The 19,470-nt window shown below is 49.1% G+C and overlaps 1 long non-coding RNA gene and 1 pseudogene across 1 annotated transcript; both read left to right on the forward strand.

Moving 5' to 3' along the window:
* Nucleotides 1-631: 631 nt before the first annotated feature.
* Nucleotides 632-4,470, forward strand: LOC119875992. The gene is made up of 3 exons (XR_005354467.1): nt 632-750; nt 2,052-2,211; nt 4,358-4,470. It is a non-coding gene; the product is annotated as an uncharacterized LOC119875992 (long non-coding RNA).
* A 5,521-nt stretch (nt 4,471-9,991) lies between these two features.
* On the forward strand, nt 9,992-10,766 carry LOC106559259 (annotated as a pseudogene).
* The last annotated feature ends 8,704 nt before the right edge of the window (nt 10,767-19,470 follow it).

Below are 19,470 nucleotides of genomic sequence, written 5' to 3' on the forward strand. Positions count from 1 at the left end.
GATGATCTTTTTTTTTTTTTTTTTTTTTTTTTTTTTTTTTTTTTTAAACATTTTTTTTTTGTATTTCAGTTCTTTGCAAGTGTTTCTTAATTTCTTTTTTAAAGATTTTATTTATTTATTCATGATAGACTTCGAGAGAGAGAGAGGCAGAGAGACACAGGCAGAGGGAGAAGCAGGCTCCATACCGGCAGCCCGACGTGGGACTCGATCCCGGGACTCCAGGATTGCGCCCTGGGCCAGAGGCAGGCGCTAAACCGCTGAGCCACCCAGGGATCCCCCGTTTCTGATGATCTTGATGCAATTTTTTTTTTTTTAAGTGACACAGATCAGTGATAGCTGTTTACCACAGGAAATTCCTTTCAGATCACTGCAGAATCCTACAGAGCACTGAGTGGGGCAGAAATCTCCCGACTCTTGGGGACTTGCTAGGCGCAAGTTTCCAGAGCCCGCTCCTAAAGATTCCTGTGATGCACTTGGTTATTCAGCAAGGATTCCTTGGCACCCTGCACTTTCCCCGTCCTAATTGGGCCAGAACGAAGGGAGATGGAATCCCTTGGTACTTGGGGCCTGTCGTCAAGAGCTCAGAATTAGAGGAGGCTGGGAACCGAGGCAGGTGTGGGGGAGGGGGAGAGGCCGGCCTGGAAGGGGTTCCGGAGCGAAGGTTTGGAGGGAAAGCTCTCGTCTCGCCTGAGTCCAGCGCTGGCCTGGCAATTACCTGACAATGATCAGAATTAGCAGGAGAAAAGACAGGTTTGTTTACCTGTGCCTGAGGGACCTCCCAGTAAGCGGGGGGAAGGGCCAGGAGACAAGTTGATATATATCAACTTAACAAAAGGAGGGATGTGAGGGCTTCTGTGGGAGAGGATGGAAGATTCTTTTGGGCTTTTTGATGCTAAGGAAAAGGGCAGACCAGGGGGTCCTGGCAGCTGACTTTGCCGGAAACTCCCTCCCAGGGGGGGTTGAAGGCAGCAGGTTTTTTCCTCGGGAGGGGAAATGCGTTTAAGATTTCTTTCTGCATCTTCTGTAGCTCAGATGTTTTCACTTTGGGATAAAGATGCCGTCATCTTTATGCCCACTCTGGGGCTCCACGTGGGTCCTTGCTTCACAGCCTGGTGAGACAGGCAGCACCATGCGCGTGGGCGGTTTGCAGGGGACGCTGCTAGCATCTGCGTTAGCAGGATAAAGGGCTGGTTCTGAAAGACTCGAGTGTTTTCTCAGGGCATTATGCTAAGCAAAATACGACAGAGAAAGACAAATATCATATGGTCTCACTTATATGTGGAATCTAAAAAAATTTTTTTAAAAATAGAAACAACCCAAATGCATCAATACAGAGAACAGATTTGAGGCTATGGAGTGGGGGTGGGGTGGGGAACAGGAGAATTTTTTTTTTAAAGATTAAGAAGGTGTTAAAAAATACAAGCTCACAGCTATGAAGTTAGTCATGAGGATGTAATGTACAGCAGCAGGACTATAGTTAATAATACTCTATTGTATATTTGGAGGTTTTCTTTTAAAAAGATTTTTATTTACTCATCAGAGACAGAGGCAGAGAAACAGGCAGAGGGAGAAGCAGGTTCCCTGCTGGGAGACTAATGGGGAACTCCGATCCCAGGACCCCGGGATCACAGCCTGAGCCGAAGGCAGATGCTCAAGCACTGAGCCACCCAGGGGCCCCTGAAAGTTTTCATCACGAGAAAAAAAAAAAAAGAATAAATAAATAGAATCTTAAAAAACAAGGAAAACACAATTCCACCTACGTATGGTGATTGAGGCTAATTCCGGAGGCCGGGGATGGAGTAGTGGGGCCCTTGGGGAGGGCTGAAGCTTCATGATTAGGAACCTGGTCTCTGAAACAGAAGCCCCATAGGAGCAGAGATTAGGCCTGGATTGATCTGTGGTGTCTTTCCAGGGTGGGTGCATGTGTGATCAATACTTGATGAGTCATCTATAAATATCATCCTCAGGCTTTTTTTTTTTTTTAATTGTGTGTCAACTGGAATTCAAGAAACTGTGTTCCTGTTTGGGGAGTTGCTGTTCCCATTTTCCAGATAGCAAACTGAGATCCCAGCAAGGACGGCGTGAGGTCCCACCTGTCAGCTCAGCTAATGGACAAGGGAGCTCATCTGGGTGCACGTGGGGAAGAGGACAGTGGAGACTAGATGTAAGCCCCTAAGAAGATGCACATCTGCAGATACAGTTCCTTTTGGGGTGAGGACTTGTTTATGTATTTTAAGATTTCATTTATTTATTCATGAGAGACACACAGGCAGAGACACAGGTAGGGGGAGAAGCAGGCTCCTTGCAAGGAGCCAGATTGTGGGACTTGATCCCAGATCCTGGGATCATGCCCTGAGCCACCCAGGCATCCCAGGACTTCTGTTTAGTAACGACATTTGTGACTCTCCATGGAAGGTCCACCACTCAGGCCACCCTGGGCTGTGGCTGCCTTCCCCTCAGTCTGGGAGCATCTCAGGGCAAAGTGTGAGTCAGACACATCCCTGGTGTCATTCAGCTTTGGTGCTGGCCTGCAGAAAGCTGACTGGATGTGGACAGGTAGACGGATGGATGGACGGATGAGTCAAGAAGCCCTGATACAGCAGATCCCCGGCAGGACTTGGCTGGGTGGCTCCGTTAACGACGGCTCCATCTACTAGTAGGGAGTGTGTGTCAATCGGCACACCCAGCGCCTGAGGCACATTCTTTCCTGTTTCTGTCCCTGCAATGAGGAAGGCATGGCGGTCTTTGAGACTCGGGGAACTCAAGCCACTTGCTCAAGGTCATGGCAGGTGGAGACTGCCTACAGTTCTTGGCCAAGAGCAAGCCTGGTACCTCAGGGTATAGTCAGAGAAACGTAGGAAAACCTCCCTCCCTTCCCAGCTCAGAGCGAATGGCTGTGGAGAGTTTGCCTGGGGACTGTCCTCTGGCAGGAGAAGGCGGGCAGGGCAGAGAGTGGTTGGCAGAGTCTTCCTCCAAGGCCCGGGAGCCTGGAATTCAGAAAATAATAGATATTTATTTATTCTACATCATAATAAAAGCAATGGTGACAGTAATAATCTATGTTAATAGAAAAATAGCAACACTTATAAGGAATAATAGTCATTTAAATGCTATAATAAGTGATAATGGTAATATTTATTACTATAATAATAGTAACACTGGGGAACCCTGGGTGGCGCAGCGGTTTAGCGCCTGCCTTTGGCCCAGGGCGCGATCCTGGAGACCCGGGATCGAATCCCACGTCGGGCTCCCGGTGCATGGAGCCTGCTTCTCCCTCTGCCTATGTCTCTGCCTCTCTCTCTCTCTCTGTGTGACTATCATAAATAAAAAATTAAAAAAAAATAATAGTAACACTGTGACAATATAGTAATACTGTATCGTCTCGTGGTCAATGAGAACTAATTTATTACAAGACAAGATGCCAAGCAGGCTACAGAGATGCTTCCCCCCATGCATAGCCTCATTTTGTACATCTCCTGATGGTGATCGAAAGATTATGATTTCATGGTGTTAACAGTGAGAGCGAGCAGGAGTGAAATGAGATAAGGAGGTGTCAGGCTTTCAGATCAGTGTCCTATTAACAGAGATGATTGCACCCCAAAACAGATGGTCAAATATTTGGAACTCTGTGTCCCCATTGGGCACAAAGAATATGAACAAATCGTCTGTGGAAATAAACTCATTCTGTTGGGAAAAAAGTGGAGAAACAGTTGCTCAGACACCGAGGCTGGAGCGCAAAAAGGCAAGACCCTGTAGTAGCCAGCTGGGAATTAAAATGACAAAAGCATTTGCCCTTTTACCATTTCTTGCTAATTAGCCTGCAGGTATAACAGCACATGTTCAGAATTAAATGAGTACAAGGTTATTAACTGCAGCATTGTGTGTGGCGGCAAAATATGAGAAATGATCTGTCAGGGCACCTGGGGCGCTCCGGTCTGTCAAGCGTGCTACTCTTAATCTTGGGGTTGTGAGTTTGAGCCCCACCTTGGGTGTGGAGATTACTTAAAAAAATAAAATCTTGGAAACAATCTGTCAGTACGGGACTAAATAAAAATGATGATATACACACACACATTGGAAGATGCAACTGGTTTGCAAAAAAGCAAGGACGCTCTTTGATTTGGAACTTTCTGCAGGACACACTGCTGAATTAATTTTTTTTATTTAAAAAAAATTAAAGGTGTAGGCACCTGTTGGGCTTAGATTTGTATGGCGATGAGGGTGCTTGACTCTGAGCAGAGAAACAAGGATGGGTGGGAGAGACACCTGTGAATTTGTATCTTTTACAAACCATTTTAAAAACGTGGAACCACATAAATTTAATTCAAGATATCCTCTTATTTTTCTTAAAACGCAGAGAACAAGAAAACAGATGGCAGAGGTGCTGAATCCTATATTCTCCCTTTTGGAAAGTCACAGCTACCGGGGCTGAGAATGTAAGAGCCCCCACCACCCACCACCCACCCCCGCCCAAACCCCCCAAATCAAACCTGAGTGATTCGTTTTCCAAGTTATTTTCAGGGATACTCTGTGTTTTGTCTTCCTTGGGGGCCACTGTGCATTCTAGGGTCATCGGTTTGGGGACAGGAGGTCATGTGGTCACCTGGGGGCCAGGACAGGGGGCTAACATTTGCCCACCGCTTAACACGGACTCGTTTTTATAAGAGGAGGAAATGAAGCACAGAGGTAGATATTAGAGAAGTCAGTGGCTGGCCGGGGTGGGGGTGAGGGGTGGAGGGGGGGTAGGGGGTGACGGATGGAGTGGGGTGAGGTGGTGGGGGATGGGGTGGGAGTGTGTGCATGGGTCTTGAACCCAGGACCAGGCTCGGAAAGGACGCTTGCGCAGCAGGGCGGGCCCGGCCTGGCTCGTGCTCTCCCCCTATTGGCCGGAGAAGGAAGTGCCGCGGCCTCGGCTTTGCCGGGTGGCCTGTCTCCGCGCGCCCCCTGGTGGCCGGGCTGGGAAAGCACATCTCGGCTCCGGTGCTTGCCAAGTGCTCACGGCGACGTGCGTGCAGGGCACCTTCGGTTTACTGATCTGCATCCGTAATGCCTTGTGCACAGGCTCCCCCTGCTATGGAGCACTCCCATCTCCCCTAGCGTCTGGCAGGGGCTGGGGGGATGGTGGCGAGTTCAAATGCACAGTGCCTATGAGCACCTCTCCGTAAGCCCACCCTGCTAACCCCAACCCCCCAGCACCCCTGCGGCCTCCCAGTCAGCGCGCGGCGCTCGCCCTACATCCACGCAGGCCTCCCCGGGATAGCGTGCTCCAGCTGGACCAGAATGTTCTTCTCCAAACGCAAATAACTATCCTGACATGAAACCAGCCAAAGACCTTTACCAGTCCCCAGGTATCCTTGGAAGACCGCATTCTAACCATTGCTCGCAGGGACCTCAATAACCTCGTCCCTGATCCTTTCTTCAACATAATTACTCCCTCTCTCTCCCTCTCGCCCCTCATTACGTTTCAGCCAAGTTAGCTGTCCTTCCTCTCCTTTCTGACCCATGGCCGGCAGCCTAGCATTTTCTCTAGCCCGTCACCAGACCAACCTCTGTGCATCCTCTTAAACCCAAAAGCAATGTGATTTCCTTAGAAAAACTGCTCCTGACAGAACCAAAGGCTCCCAGTCTTTTTTTTTTTTTTTTTTAATTTATTTATTTATGATAGACATAGAGAGAGAGAGAGGCAGAGACACAGGCAGAGGGAGAAGCAGGCTCCATGCAGGGAGCCCGACATGGGACTCCATCCTGGGCCTCCAGGATCACGCCCTGGGCCAAAGGCAGGCTGGAAACCGCTGAGCCACCCAACCGCTGAGCCACCCAGGGATCCCCTCCCAGTCTTTTCTTTTGCAAAACAGATCAGTCTTTTTGATCTTTTTAAATTCTCAGCAGCTTCTATTATAGCTCTGCTTCATTATTTCTATCATTTTTATTTTAGACAAAATGGTGCAAAATGAATAGGGACATAGACATACTGGGTAATGAATAGGGACATAGACAGACTGGGTATACTGATCTTGCTGTTGCTTGGCAGGAAATTGAGAAGACAGGACGCATGGTGAACCACTCAGAGGTGTGGAGGCCGAGAAAATTAAGGCCATTCCATCTCAAGTTCAGCGTTAGCACAAGTACAGCCATCTCAGGCCCCTGTGAATAAGAGCTGAACTTTGGGATCCCTGGGTGGCGCAGCGGTTTGGCGCCTGCCTTTGGCCCAGGGCGCAATCCTGGAGACCCGGGATCGAATCCCACATCGGGCTCCCGGTGCATGGAGTCTGCTTCTCCCTCTGCCTATGTCTCTGCCTCTCTCTCTCTCTCTCTCTCTCTCTCTGTGACTATCATAAATAAATAAACATTAAAAAAAAATTTAAGAGCTGAACTTTATACCCTACTTCAGTTACAGGAAAAAAACACAGAATGCCCTTGAAAGCCCCATACTGGAATGAGAACAGAGCTTAAGAAATTCCTCCACCCCTTCTGGAAATCCCCTAGACCAGCCCATAAAAACCCAGCTGTAGCCCACCTCGGGGTCCAAGCCCCTGCTCCACTGTGTTGGGTATACTTGGATCCAAGCTCGAGCTTGCTAATAAACCATCGTGCACTTGCATCAGTGTTGGCTCCTGGTGGTTTCTCGGATTCGCAATCTTGGGCACAACATTTGGGGGCTCATCTGGGATCCGAGAGACCCCCAGGACCCCATCCGGAGGGTCTCATGCCTGGTGAGCGCACTCAACTTTTTCTACCTTTTGCGTGCATATTCTCTGAGAGCCCTATACTGTACTTTTACCTGTAGGAATTCCAATCTGTATTAGGTTGACGTTGGCTTAGGCGGACATGCTGGCTGGCCATCGCCCGGGGGTCTTGGGAGACGTCCCTTGCCCCCACCGGGAGGATGGGGTCCTCATCTGTAAGGAGGACCGGCTGCCAGCCCTTCGGGTTACTTTCTGTCTTGTCTCTGCGGCTGCACTGGCATGTTTGTGTTACTGTGTCCTTGTTAATTGTCATATTTGTCTGTGTCTTGGTGTGGGCTGGGGACATAATGGGGCAGACACAAACCACCCCCCTGTCTTTTATGCTCTCCCACTTCTTGGACATTAGGGAAAGAGCTCATAATCTGAACACAGATATATGGAGAGGGAAATTTCAAATTTACTGCATGTCAGAATGGCCAACCTTTGACTTGAGATGGCCCTGAGAAGGAACTTTCCACCTACCTATTATCTTACAGGTTAAGGCCGTGATCTTCAGGGACAAACCGGACGGCCACCCTGACCAGGTGCCCTACACCCTGACCTGGCAGGACATGATCGAGAATCCCCCTCCTTGGCTAAAACCATTTTTACCCCCCAAAGCAGGACCCACCGAGATTCTAGCCCTGTGAAAGGCCGAGAAGGAGACCAACTCTAAGACAAAGCACCTCTTTATCTGGTCTTGCAGGATTCCTCTCCAGAGGACCTGATTTTCCCACCGCCATACCGGGCACACCCTCCCCCTTCCGCTCCTCCATTGGAGGCACCAGGGGCTGCAGAAGGGGTGCCCCCTTCCCTGATGAGGGAGTCCCTGTGCACGGGCCAGCAGCAGGGACAGGTGGTCAGACCCACCGGGTGGCCCCACCTCCAAATGCAGGGCTGGCTGGCTCCACCACCCTTCCTCTCCGTACTATGGGCACTATGGGGCCTCCCGATGAGACCGGAGAGGTGAGAGACCAATGTTATATTGGCCATTCTCCACCAGTGATTTATATAATTGGAAAACCCAGAATGCAAAGTTCTCTGATAATCCAAAAGATCTAATCGGGCTTTTAGATACTGTTCTCTACCCACCAGCCTACTTGGGATGACTGCCAACAGCTCTTGCAGGTTCTCTTCACCACCGAAGAGAGAGAATGAATTCAGGTGGAGGCCTGGAAGTCTGTCCTGGGAGAGGACAGACAACCAACTCAAAACCCAGACCTCATAAACGCTGCCTTCCTCTTATCCTGCCCTACCTGGGACCACAACTCGGCTGAAGGTTAAGGAGAGACTCCGGGTCTACCGCCAGACTCTAGGGGCAGGTCTCCAGGCTGCCGCGTGCAAGCCTACCAATCTGGCCAAGGTATATGGTGTGAGACAGGGCAAGGACAAGAGTCTAGCAGCCTTCTTAGAGTCATGGAGGCTTTTAGGCAGTACACCCCTATGAACCCAAAAGCCCCGGAAACAAAGGCCACAATATCATGGCTTTTGTTAACCAGGCTGCTCTGGGCATTAAAAATAAATTGCAAAGAGTAGAGAGATTGGGAGAGAAGAGCTTGCAGGACTTAGTAATAGTAGCAGAAAGAGTCTATAAAGTCCGGAACAGCAACAAACCAAACTAAGTGACCGGCAGACCCAAAACCTGGCCAAGATCCTGCTGGCCACAACCATGAATGACCCACAGGAAAGACGGAGGCACCTCAAGAAGCTGGCTTCAGGGACAGGTAAGGAGGATGGCCCTGGTCCCCGTCAGGAGCGCCCTACGGATGCATGGAAGGAAACCGTCCTAAGGATCCCATAGCTGCAAACCGTCCACCAGATACGTGAATTTCTGGGGTCAGCAGGGTTCTGTCGATTATGGATTCTGGGTTTTGCCGAGATGGCCAGACCCCTCTTTGAGGCCACCAGGCACCAGCAAAATTTTGAATGGACAGAGGCCATGAACAAAGCCTTTAGTGACCTTAAACAGGCCTTGCTGTCTGTCCCGGCTCTCAGGTTGCCTGACCTAACCAAGCCCTTCTACCTGTATGTGGATGAGAAAGACGGGGTGGCAAAAGGGGTCCTTGTCCAGTACATAGGTCCCTGGAAGAGACCCATAGCCTTTCTCTCCAAAAAGCTGGACACGGTGGCCGCTGGATGGCCCCCATGTTTAAAAATAATTGCCACAGTGGCCACTATGGTCAAGGACGCAGACAAGCTGGCCATGGGGCAAGAACTGCATGTTACCACCCCACATGCTATTGAAGGGGTACTTCAACAGCCCCCAGACCGCTGGATCAGCAATGCCCGTCTGACCCATTATCAGAGCCTACTGCTAAAGCCCACTAGAATTTTATTTAAGCCACCAAAAACTCTGAATCCGGCAACGCTACTCCCTAGCCAGACTGGGACCCCCCCCTTTGCATGACTGTCAAGAAATTTTGGCACAGGTGCACGGAATCAGAGCTGATCTCCAGGACTAGCCACTGCCGAATGCAGATGCCACCTGGGACACAGATGGCAGCAGTTTTGTCCGAGAAGGAGTCAGCTACGCGGGGGCAGCCGTAACCACGGAAACGGAGACCAGCTGGGCAGAGCCTTTGGCAGCCAGAAGGTCGCTCAACAGGCAGAACTGATCGCACTGGCCAAGGCACTGACCGGGGGAGAAGGTAAACGAATAAACATCTACACCGACAGCAGGTACACCTTCGCCACCGCTCACATCCACGGAGCCCCTTACAGAGAGAGAAGGCTTCTGACAGCAGAGGGAAAAACTACTAAGAACAAAAGAGAGATCCTTGAACTCCTGAGGGCCCTCTGGCTGCCCAAGGTACTAACTATCGCCCATTGTCCGGGACACCAGAGAGCAGACACACCAGTAGCCAGGGGAAACCGGCTAGCCGACTCAAAAGCTAAGGAGGCGGCCCTTATGGTGACCCAGGTTTTAACAACCACATTACCCGATCCAGGGGCACCGACCCTGCCTGACACCCCCAACTATACTGACGCTGACTTACACTGGATCAAACGCTTGCCTATGACCCTGTGCTTGCGTGGCTGGTAGAGGGCCGCAGACTCCAGCATCATCCTGCCAGAGGAACTAGGATGGCGAGTCCTACCAAAATGCATCGGGGAACTCACACGGGAACAAGGAAGATGGAAGACCTCATACAACATGCAAAGATCACTATTAAAGACTCTTGAGCAAAGATGGAGCAGATTGTGGCAAGCTGCCACGCATACCGGTTAACTAATGCCACCGCCCATGGATCTAACTCGGGCACCTGGTTCCGGGGGACAGCCCAGGAGTCTACTGGGAAGTGGACTTCACTGAGGTAAAACCTGGAATACATGAGTACAAGTATTTACTAGTGTTTGTAGATACTTTTTCAGGATGGACAGAAGCATTTCCTACCAAACATGAAACAGCACAGACCGTGACCAGGAAACTGTTGGAAGACATTTTACAGAGGTATGGTTTTCCTGTTAGAATTGGATCAGACAACAGACCAGGATTCGTCTCGAAGGTAAAATGGGGAGTGGCACTAGTACTTGGGGCAGATTGGAAATTACATTGTGCATATAGGCCCCAGAGCTCAGGACAGGTAGAGAGGATGACTAGAACAGAAGGAGACCTTAATTAGCCCTGGAGACTGGCGGGGACTGGGTGACTCTCCTCTCCTTCACCCTATATAGGGTGAGGAACTCCCCATATAAGATGGGACTGACTCCCTACAAGATCATGTTCGGTCTTCTCCACCTATTATCCCAAATTTAAAACCTGAGGTGTTTGATGAGTTTGATGATCACCAACTCCTTTTCTCCCTCCAAATGTTACAACGAACTCATGAGCAGGTGTGGCCTAAGCTGAGGGCCCTCTATGAGACTGGGCCACCCCCGGGACCCCACTGATGTCAGCCAGGTGACTGGGCGTATGTGCGGAGATACCAACACCGGACACTTCAACCTCGCTGGAAGGGACCCTACATCGAGATCCTGACCACTCCCACTGCTCTCAAGGTCAACGGGATTACTCCCTGGGTCCACTACACCCATGTCCGGCCAGCTGACCCACATGCCGTTCTCAAGGACTTTGTTCCAGAATGGAAAAGCCAACCAGACAAGGACAATCCCCTAAAGCTAAGACTGCGCCGTTCTCACTTATTTCCCACCTCCAAGACTCCCTAGCCTGAGGTTGTCCTTCAAAACAGAAGGGGATTAGACTTAGTCTTACAACAAGGGGGGTTATGTGCTGCCTTAAACGAGGAATGTTGCTTCCTGAGGACCACTCAGGAACAGTCCAGGAATCTATGGCAAAAGTCAGAAAAGGTTTGGCTAAACGTAAACAGGAATGAGAACAGCAACAAGGTTGGTTCGAATCCTGGTTTAATTATTCCCACTGGCTCACTCTGAGACTAACCTGGACCCATTATTGGGTCCTTCCTTAGGTTCCTCTGAGAGGGGGAAATGTGGAGGCCGAGAAAATTAAGGCCATTTCACCTCAAGTTCAGCTTTAGCACAAGTACAGCCATCTCAGGCCCCTGCGACTAAGAGCTGAACTTTATATCCTACTTCAGTTACAGGAAAAAACCACAGAATGCCCTTGAAAGCCCCATAATGGAATGAGAACAGAGCTTAAGAAATTCCTCCACCCCTTCTGGAGGTCCCCTAGACCAGCCCATAAAAACCCAGCTGTAACCTCCCTCGGGGTCCAAGTCCCTGCTCCACTGTGTCGGGTATACTTGGACCCAAGCTCGAGCTTGCTAAAAAACCCTCGTGCGCTTGCATCGGTGTCGGCTCCTTGGTGGTTTCTCGGATTCGCAATCTTGGGCACAACAGAGGGTGTGCAGACCCTGGGACATCCTTAGAGTCAGAGGGCTCAGGCTCCCCTGGACACACAGTAACAAAGGGGATCTGGTCTCAGAATGGTCTGGCTGGTGGAAAAGCATCAAAAAAGAAGGCAATGTTACTTCTCAATGAAGGCTTTATTGTAGAGCTCACCATCTCTATTTTGATGTTGTATCCTGCTGGGACAGCAAGGTTCTTGAGGACAGCTGTTTTTTTTTTTTTTTTTTTTTTTTTTAATTTTTATTTATTTATGATAGTCACAGAGAGAGAGAGAGACGCAGAGACACAGGCAGAGGGAGAAGCAGGCTCCATGCACCGGGAGCCCGATGTGGGATTCGATCCCGGGTCTCCAGGATCGCGCCCTGGGCCAAAGGCAGGCGCTAAACCGCTGCGCCACCCAGGGATCCCGAGGACAGCTGTTAAAAGAGTTTTGAGTCTGCCATCCAAACAGTGGGGACAGTGTTTGGCTAGGCGTATTGTTCAAAAACACTTCCGTCAATCAGTTCATTAGAGACTGAATGACAAGTCTTCTGTGTGAGACTAAGCACCATCTGGCCACATCAACGAAGGCGGGGAGCGGTTCTGCCAGAAAAGGGCACCTGCGTACCACCAGGCAGTGAACAAGGCTCAGAAAATACGAGATGCCCAGTTACATTTGGATTTCAAGTGATTGAGGAATCATCTTGTAGTCAGAAACACATCTCAGATAATTTCCACACCTCAACGACAAATCCTTTTTCCGTGTATGTCCCATGCATGCCATATATATGGGACATATTTATACTAAAATGTTGTTTATCTGAATTTCAAATCTTACCAGGCACCCAGTAATTTACTTTCTCCAGCTGGCACTCTATCCTGGAAGCTCCCTTCAGGAAGGCAGTGAGGCATCTCTCCAGATGGTTTGTGCCTTGAGCAGAAACGAGGGATGCAAGATCCCAGCTATGGGATGGGGCCAGCAGGGTCTCCATCACTCTTTAGAACCCTACAAGGTTGTCCTGTGAGAGTGGGAATCTGAGTGAGAAAGATGGATGGGCTGGAGAAATTCTGGGCTAGGTCTTGGCCAGAAGTTTTTGTCACCAGGTTCTGCAGCCATGGATGGGGAGAGACGTCCAGGAGAACAGATGGGGAATCCAGGTGGCTTGCTCTTCCAGGATAAACACCCATTCAGTTCAGAGCAAACCACAAACCACAAATTGCCTCTTGACAGACATCCTGCAGCCCTCCTCCCCACCTCCTCACTACACACTGTGCAGGAGGGCAATGCCCGCATCATCCAAGCCTGGGTCATTTGCTACCTTCCACTTCCCATCCCCACACCCCATGGAGGGCGACACTTCACTGATCCCAGTGACCAGAATGGGGTTTCCACCCTCATGACCATCCCAGGTCTGGCTTTCCCATCATCAGGGTCTGCCTATACCCCTCAACCTCCTGGAGGCAGGGGAGTTTATTCCACTCCATGTGCCTGGGGTCACTCCCCAATTATGAGTCTCATTAACAGACAAACTAAAGCAAATGAAATCACATTATGCCAGATGAAACAAGCCAGACACAAAATGCCACATATTGTGGTATGGATTTCACTTCTATGAAATGTCCAGAAGAAGTGAATCTATACTGACCTAGAGCAGACCAGTGGTTGCCCAGGGCTGGGGGCAAGGGGGAATGGACAGTGGCCGCTGATGGGTATTTTTTTTTTTTAAAGATTTTATTTATTTATTCACGAGAGATACAGAGAGAAACAGAGACACAGGCAGAGGGAGAAGGAGAAGCAGGCTCCATGCAGGGAGCCCGATGTGGGACTCGATCCCGGGTCTCCAGGGTCACACCCTGGGCCGAAGGCAGGCGCTAAACCGTTGAGCCACCCAGGGATCCCCATGGGTATGGGTTTCTGTTTGGGGGGATGAAAGCATTCCAGAATTAGAGAGCAGTGTTATCACAGGACCTCCTGAGTATACTAAAATACCCACGGAATTGAATACTCTTAAAATGGTGTATGTTATGGTGAATCTGTTCTCCATGGAGACTATGAAAAATAACCAGAACCATAAAGAGCAGAAGGATAAACCAAACCTGTTGATTCTTTTTTTTTTTCCCTTCTTGGCTGGCTTCTCTCTTCCTGAGAATCATTCTGAACCCTGTGGAGTCTTTCCTGTCCACCACAGCTCAGGTGGGGACGTCAGAGTCCCAGTGAGCCCAGCTCTCCATGGACTCTTCATCTGACTCGGGCAATCAGGAACCATGTGGAAGCCACAGCGATGCGGAGAAGACACTGTGCAGAAAGCCTTGCCCCAAACAGCTCAAAAACACAGTGAGGGGCTGGCTGGTAAGGAGGCTGTGCAGGCTGGAGTGGGGAGACAAACCTGCCCAAGACACTGGGCCTGGCACTCCAGTTCTGGCTCTCGGTCCCGTCACGAAATCCCTTCCACCTCTTGAGAGCTCATGATTTCCCTTTAGGACAAAGGGCTCTGCCTCTCTAAGCCCCAGGTGTGCCACCAGTTTACTGCCTGGACCGTGCACCGTGGGATGTCCTTCTCAGGTCCCCAACTGAGTCGTTTTTTTTAAAGATTGTATTCATTTGAGAGAGAGAGAGAGAGAGAGAGAATGAGCAGGAGGGAGGAGCAGAGGGAGAAGGAGAAGCAGACTTCCCGCTGAGCCGCTGAGCAGGAGCCTGATGCAGGACTCAATCCCAGGACCCCAGGATCATGACCTGAGCCAAAGGCAGATGCTCAACCACGGAGCCGCCCAGGCCCCTCCCCCCAACTAAGTCATTTACACTCAGTTCATTTACATGTTTGCTTCTGATGCCTGACTCTCCAGCCAGGTTTTACTTTCCTGACTCCTCCCTCTGCAGATCTAGGTGTGTTTTTTTTTTTTAATATTTTATTTATTTATTTATGGGTGACACAGAGAGAGGCAGAGACACAGGCAGTGGGAGAAGCAGGCTCCATGCAGAAAGCCTGACATGGGACTCGATCCCGGAACTCCGGGATCTCACCCTGGGCCCAAGCCAGCCGCTCAACCACTGAGCCACCCAGGGATCCCAGGTCTGGGTGTTGATCTGTTGCAGACCGCCCTTCATTCCTGTTTGTAGGAGCTGAAAATCTTTCCCCCTTCATTCCTTCTAGGTCGAATAAGAAATTGACAGAAGACAGATTAACAGGAGAAAAATAAACATAATTTTGTAGGTACGTGGGCCCCATACAAATAGGAGACTCAGAGAAGTGGCTGATGCAGGCTGCTTTTCTAATGGGGATTTTGGGAAGAAGTGATGAGACAAAGGGGCTTGGCAAGGGAGTAACACAATGCAGAAGTAATAAGGTTCTTCCAGCTTTCCTGGCTCTGAATTCTCACTCCGGTGATAAGGATGCCTTCCCTCCTGCTACAGGGAGGGGACCCTTCATGTGGAGGGCCCACCTGATGCTTTCAGGGGGCAAAGGAAGGTCAGACTGTCCTTGTAGTTTCTTCAGTACCTTGAATTAGAAGTGATCAATATGCCAGAGTGGCACGATTTGGGGTGGCACATCCTGTTCCCTTCACTGTGACCTCTGCTTCCCCAGATTCCACAGGCTGGGTCAGCATCCCCAGGAGGGCTTGGTAAAAGTACTGTTCTCTGGTGGAGTCTGGAGATTTGTATTCCTAACAAGCCTGAGGCCAGTGTGGAGCAGGCTGGCCCCGGGACCACGCTCGAGGTCCATAAAGAGGCTCTTGGCTGCATCTACATCATTAGGATGCTGTGAAAGACACGGAGCGAACATAAGTACAGCCAGCACCCAAGGCTTTGAAATGAAACTCAGAATTTGCCGACTGTATTACCCAAGCAGTGTGTTTCATTGAGAAAATGTGTGCAGGGGCGCCTGGGTGGCTCAATCAGTTAAGTGGCTGCTTTCAGCTCAGGTCATGATCCGAGTCCTGGGATCAAGCTGCATGTGGCTCCCTGCTCAGCAGGAGTCTGCTTCTCCTCCCTCTGCTTCTCCCTCTCCCTCTGCCTGCCACTTCCCCTGCTTATGCTCTCTCTGTCAAATAAATATTAAAAAAAGAAAAAAGAGAGAACAGAAAATAAACAGAAAATGCTTCCCGCTTGAAGGTTGCAGCACGACCGGGCCTTTTTGCTGCTGGGGTCTGGGTGTTGTCCAGCTTGGAACAAAAGGGATTTGGGACATACCCCAGTCCTACATGAATGTGCCAGTTTGGCCTGTGGGTTATGCTGAGCTGAAGGCACTTGAGGCCCTGCAGCCTCAGGAAAAATATTTGTCCCTCCCTTAACCACACAGAAGAATCTAAATTGGAGGTCTTTCTCCAAATAAGGGTTTTTTTTTTTTTTTTCTAGAGATAAATTTTATCTGAGTGATCCATTTGTATGGCAGGCAAACCTCTAATTAGCAAACATGTGTTTTTCTTATTGCTCTGTGAGGTGCATTCCTTCCCTCTGAAATCCCCAACTTCTACCTCTTCTCCTTAGATCAGGGTGACATATACACCTCATCTTGCCTGTCTTTGGGATTTCCGTGTGTGTGTAGATTCCCTATAAGTACACTATTAAATTTCATTTTCTCCCGTTAATCTGTCTCTTGTCAATTGGATTCTTTTTTTTTTCCCCAAGATTTTGTATTTTATTTTTTAAAGACTTTATTTATTTATTTGGCAGAGAGAGAGTACAAGCAGGGGGAGGAGGGGAGGGAGAAGCAGACTCCCCGTTGAGCAGGAAGCCCAATGCAGTACTGGATCCCAGGACCCTGAGATCATGACCTGAGCCAAAGGGAGATGCTTCACTGACGGAGCCCGCAAAGGGAATATTTCAGCTTTCTCTGTCAACAGGTCCTCAAAGCTGCTGTGGGAAGCGGGACTCCAGAATTCCATGATCTTCCTGAAGGAAAAACCCTGCTTATTTTTAGTTCCAGAAACAGCAGTGTCACATGGTTTGTGTCTAAGAACTAGGCTGCATTTCACAGGAGCGGGTTGGAAACAGGGCTTAGTGATGACGTGGTATATAATTTGTAGTCTCCAGGTGGGAGCACTCAGAATGGAGTCTGGGATGGTTAAGAATATAGGTTCGAGGGGCACCTGGGTGGATCAGTGGTTGAGCATCTGCCTTCTGCTCAGGTCATGATCCCGGGGTTCCAGGATCAAGTCCTGCATCGGGCTCCCCATAGGGAGCCTGCTTCTTCCTCTGCCTGTGTCTGCCTGTGTCTCTCATGAATAAATAAAATCTTAGAAAAAAAGGTTATAATATTTTTTTAAAAAAGAATATAGGTTCGAGTACACACGGGAACATTCTCCGGCACGGAGCCCATGCTGGGCCATTGATCCAACACGCTGAAAACAAGAGAAATATAAAAGCATGTTCTCCAACCACAAAGAAATTACATTAGAGATCAGTAAATTTGGAAAAGCCAAATAGGTGGGAATTAACATAGCACTGAAGATGTTCCGTGTTGGGGATTCTTAGTCAGTTTGCTCACTGAGGATGGGTATGTAACAGAAGTCCAGGTGGAGGGATTAAGGTCATTGACCAAGATCAAGGGGTACACAGACCCAGGGATCCAGTCTCCAGGCAGCCCTCTAGGACTGCAACCCAGCTCCCTGGACTGCTCACCTCAGACTGCAAAGTTCAAGCCTTGGAGGTGCTTACCCTTTTTTTTTTTTTTTTTTTTAAGATTTTATTTATTTATTCATGAGAGACACACAGAGAGAGAGGCAGAGACAGAGGAGAAGCAGGCTCCATGCAGGGAATCCAATGTGGGACTCCAGGATCAAGTGGAGTAAGCTCCACTCACTCAAGTGGCTCAGCCCTGGGTGAGCCACCCAAGTGTCCCTGGGGGTGCTTAGCTTTTAGAAACACAGAAAGCACTGCACAGCTTGAAATCACAGCTGGAGTTGAATGCTTGAGGTGATCCTATCTAAGTAAGCAAACGTAAAACATTTACAATTTTAAAATTATATACTAGTATCTTATCTCCTCTCTATTTTGAAAAAAAAAATTTCAAATGTGAAAATGTTTTTCAGGGATTTCAGGGTTAAAATAGTTTTTTTTTTTTTTTTTTGTTAAAGATTTTATTTATTTATTCATGAGAGACACAGAAAGAGAGAGAGAGGCAGAGACACAAGCAGAGGGAGAAGAAGGGTCCATGCAAGGAGCCCGAAGCCGGACTCGATCTCGGGTCTCCAGGATCACACCCCGGGCTGAAAGCGGCGCTAAACCACTGAGCCACCAGAACTGCCCTTAAATTAGGTTTAATAAATTTCTTTCCTTTTTTTAAAAAAACACATTTTATTTATTTGAGAGAACACATTTTATTTATTTGGGAGAGAGAACACAAGTGGGGGGGGGCGCAGAGGGAGAAGGAGAAGCAGACTCCCTGCTGAGCAGGGAGCCTGACATGACCTGGAGCTCAATCCTGGGACTCCAGAATCATGACCGGAACCTAAAGCAGACACTTAAACAATTGATCCAGGTTTCCCAAGGATGCTCTTTCCAAAAGAGATCTCATGCCTGACCAACAGGGATCTTCCTGAGCTTGCTTTCAATTTACAAACTCATAGGTATTGGAGGATTATTTCTACGCCATCCTCTAGTCTGTTCTTTTGTCTGTAGAACCCCCTGGAAAATCTGGGTGCTAGCAGAGCCAGCCATCCGAATATGCAGTCTGGATGTTTATACTGATAGTGGGGTTCAGCAGCCATGAGGAAGACATTCGCATTTCAGGATCCAACCCAGACCTACTGTACCAGACAATTCTGTGGGTGGGACCAGCAGTTTGTTGTAGCAAACCTTTCAGATTTTTGCTGTCTTGAATTTGAGAACGTCCAGGGCAGGAAATCCTGGAGGATAAACATCTGGGAAAATGGAGGTATCCATGCATGCAGGAGTGTTGAGTTACCTGGAAGTCCTGGTGCCCTGAACACTGTGACCAAGGAGGCTTTCCTCTGTCACTAAGACTCAGTGGTGACAGCACTTTCCTGAATCTTACAGCAGGAAGTACCACCCCTCCATGTGAGGCCCCCCGATCTCTGGTACTTGCAATAACCACTTCTGAGCTCCAGCTCCTCTTATGTATCCCACTGTATGGATGGACCACATCCCATTCAGCCACACACCTGCCGATGAGCATCTGGGCCATTTCCACCTCTGGGCTGCTACGAACATGGGTGTACATGTTATGTTTCATATTTGCTCTGAGTACCTGTTTTCAAGTTTTTGTTGAGTCTATACTCGGGGGGTGGAATGATTTACCTTTTAGTTCTTATTTTTTCATCCTTTCATGCATGGTTTACCTTTTCAAAAGCACGGGTGATATTAAAATCTTAGGAAACTGAACAAAATCCAACAGCTGTGGGGTGCCTTGATGGCTCTGTTGGTTGAGTGTATGCCTTTGGCTTGCATCATGATCCTCCTGCATGGGGCTCCCTGCTCAGGGGAGAGTCTGCTTTTCCCTCTACCCCTCACCCTGCTTGTGCTCTCTCTCTCTCTCTCTCAAATAAATAAATAAAATCTTCAAAAAATTTTAAAAAATTTCAACAGTGGTTCAAAGGCTCCCAGGCTCTCAGGACAAAGGCATGATTATATTTAATGAAAGTCAGGTCCCAGTAAGTCCTCGGCTTCTCTAGGCCCTGCATGTGCTGGTCTCTGGGCTGAGAAGGCTCCCATCCATCCTCCCCAACCGCCATCCCTGCTTCTCTTTTAATTTGGCAAACTCCAACCTACCCTTCAGATCTCTGCCTAAAAGTCCCCTGTTTGGGGATTTGTCCCAGATTTCTTCATCTGACTTGGCTCCTTTCCTCACCAACTCCATCACTTTATTCTCTCCCAAGCGTGGTCCCCCTTTCAAGACTTAGTTCATTATACAAAATCCGGGAAACAGAAATGGCTAGGGACTCTAGGCAGGTGACAGCACTGACCACAAAGGGGCATGTG

Source organism: Canis lupus, chromosome 1 (assembly GCF_011100685.1).
Source record: "Canis lupus familiaris isolate Mischka breed German Shepherd chromosome 1, alternate assembly UU_Cfam_GSD_1.0, whole genome shotgun sequence".
In the NCBI taxonomy this organism is placed as follows: domain Eukaryota; kingdom Metazoa; phylum Chordata; class Mammalia; order Carnivora; family Canidae; genus Canis; species Canis lupus.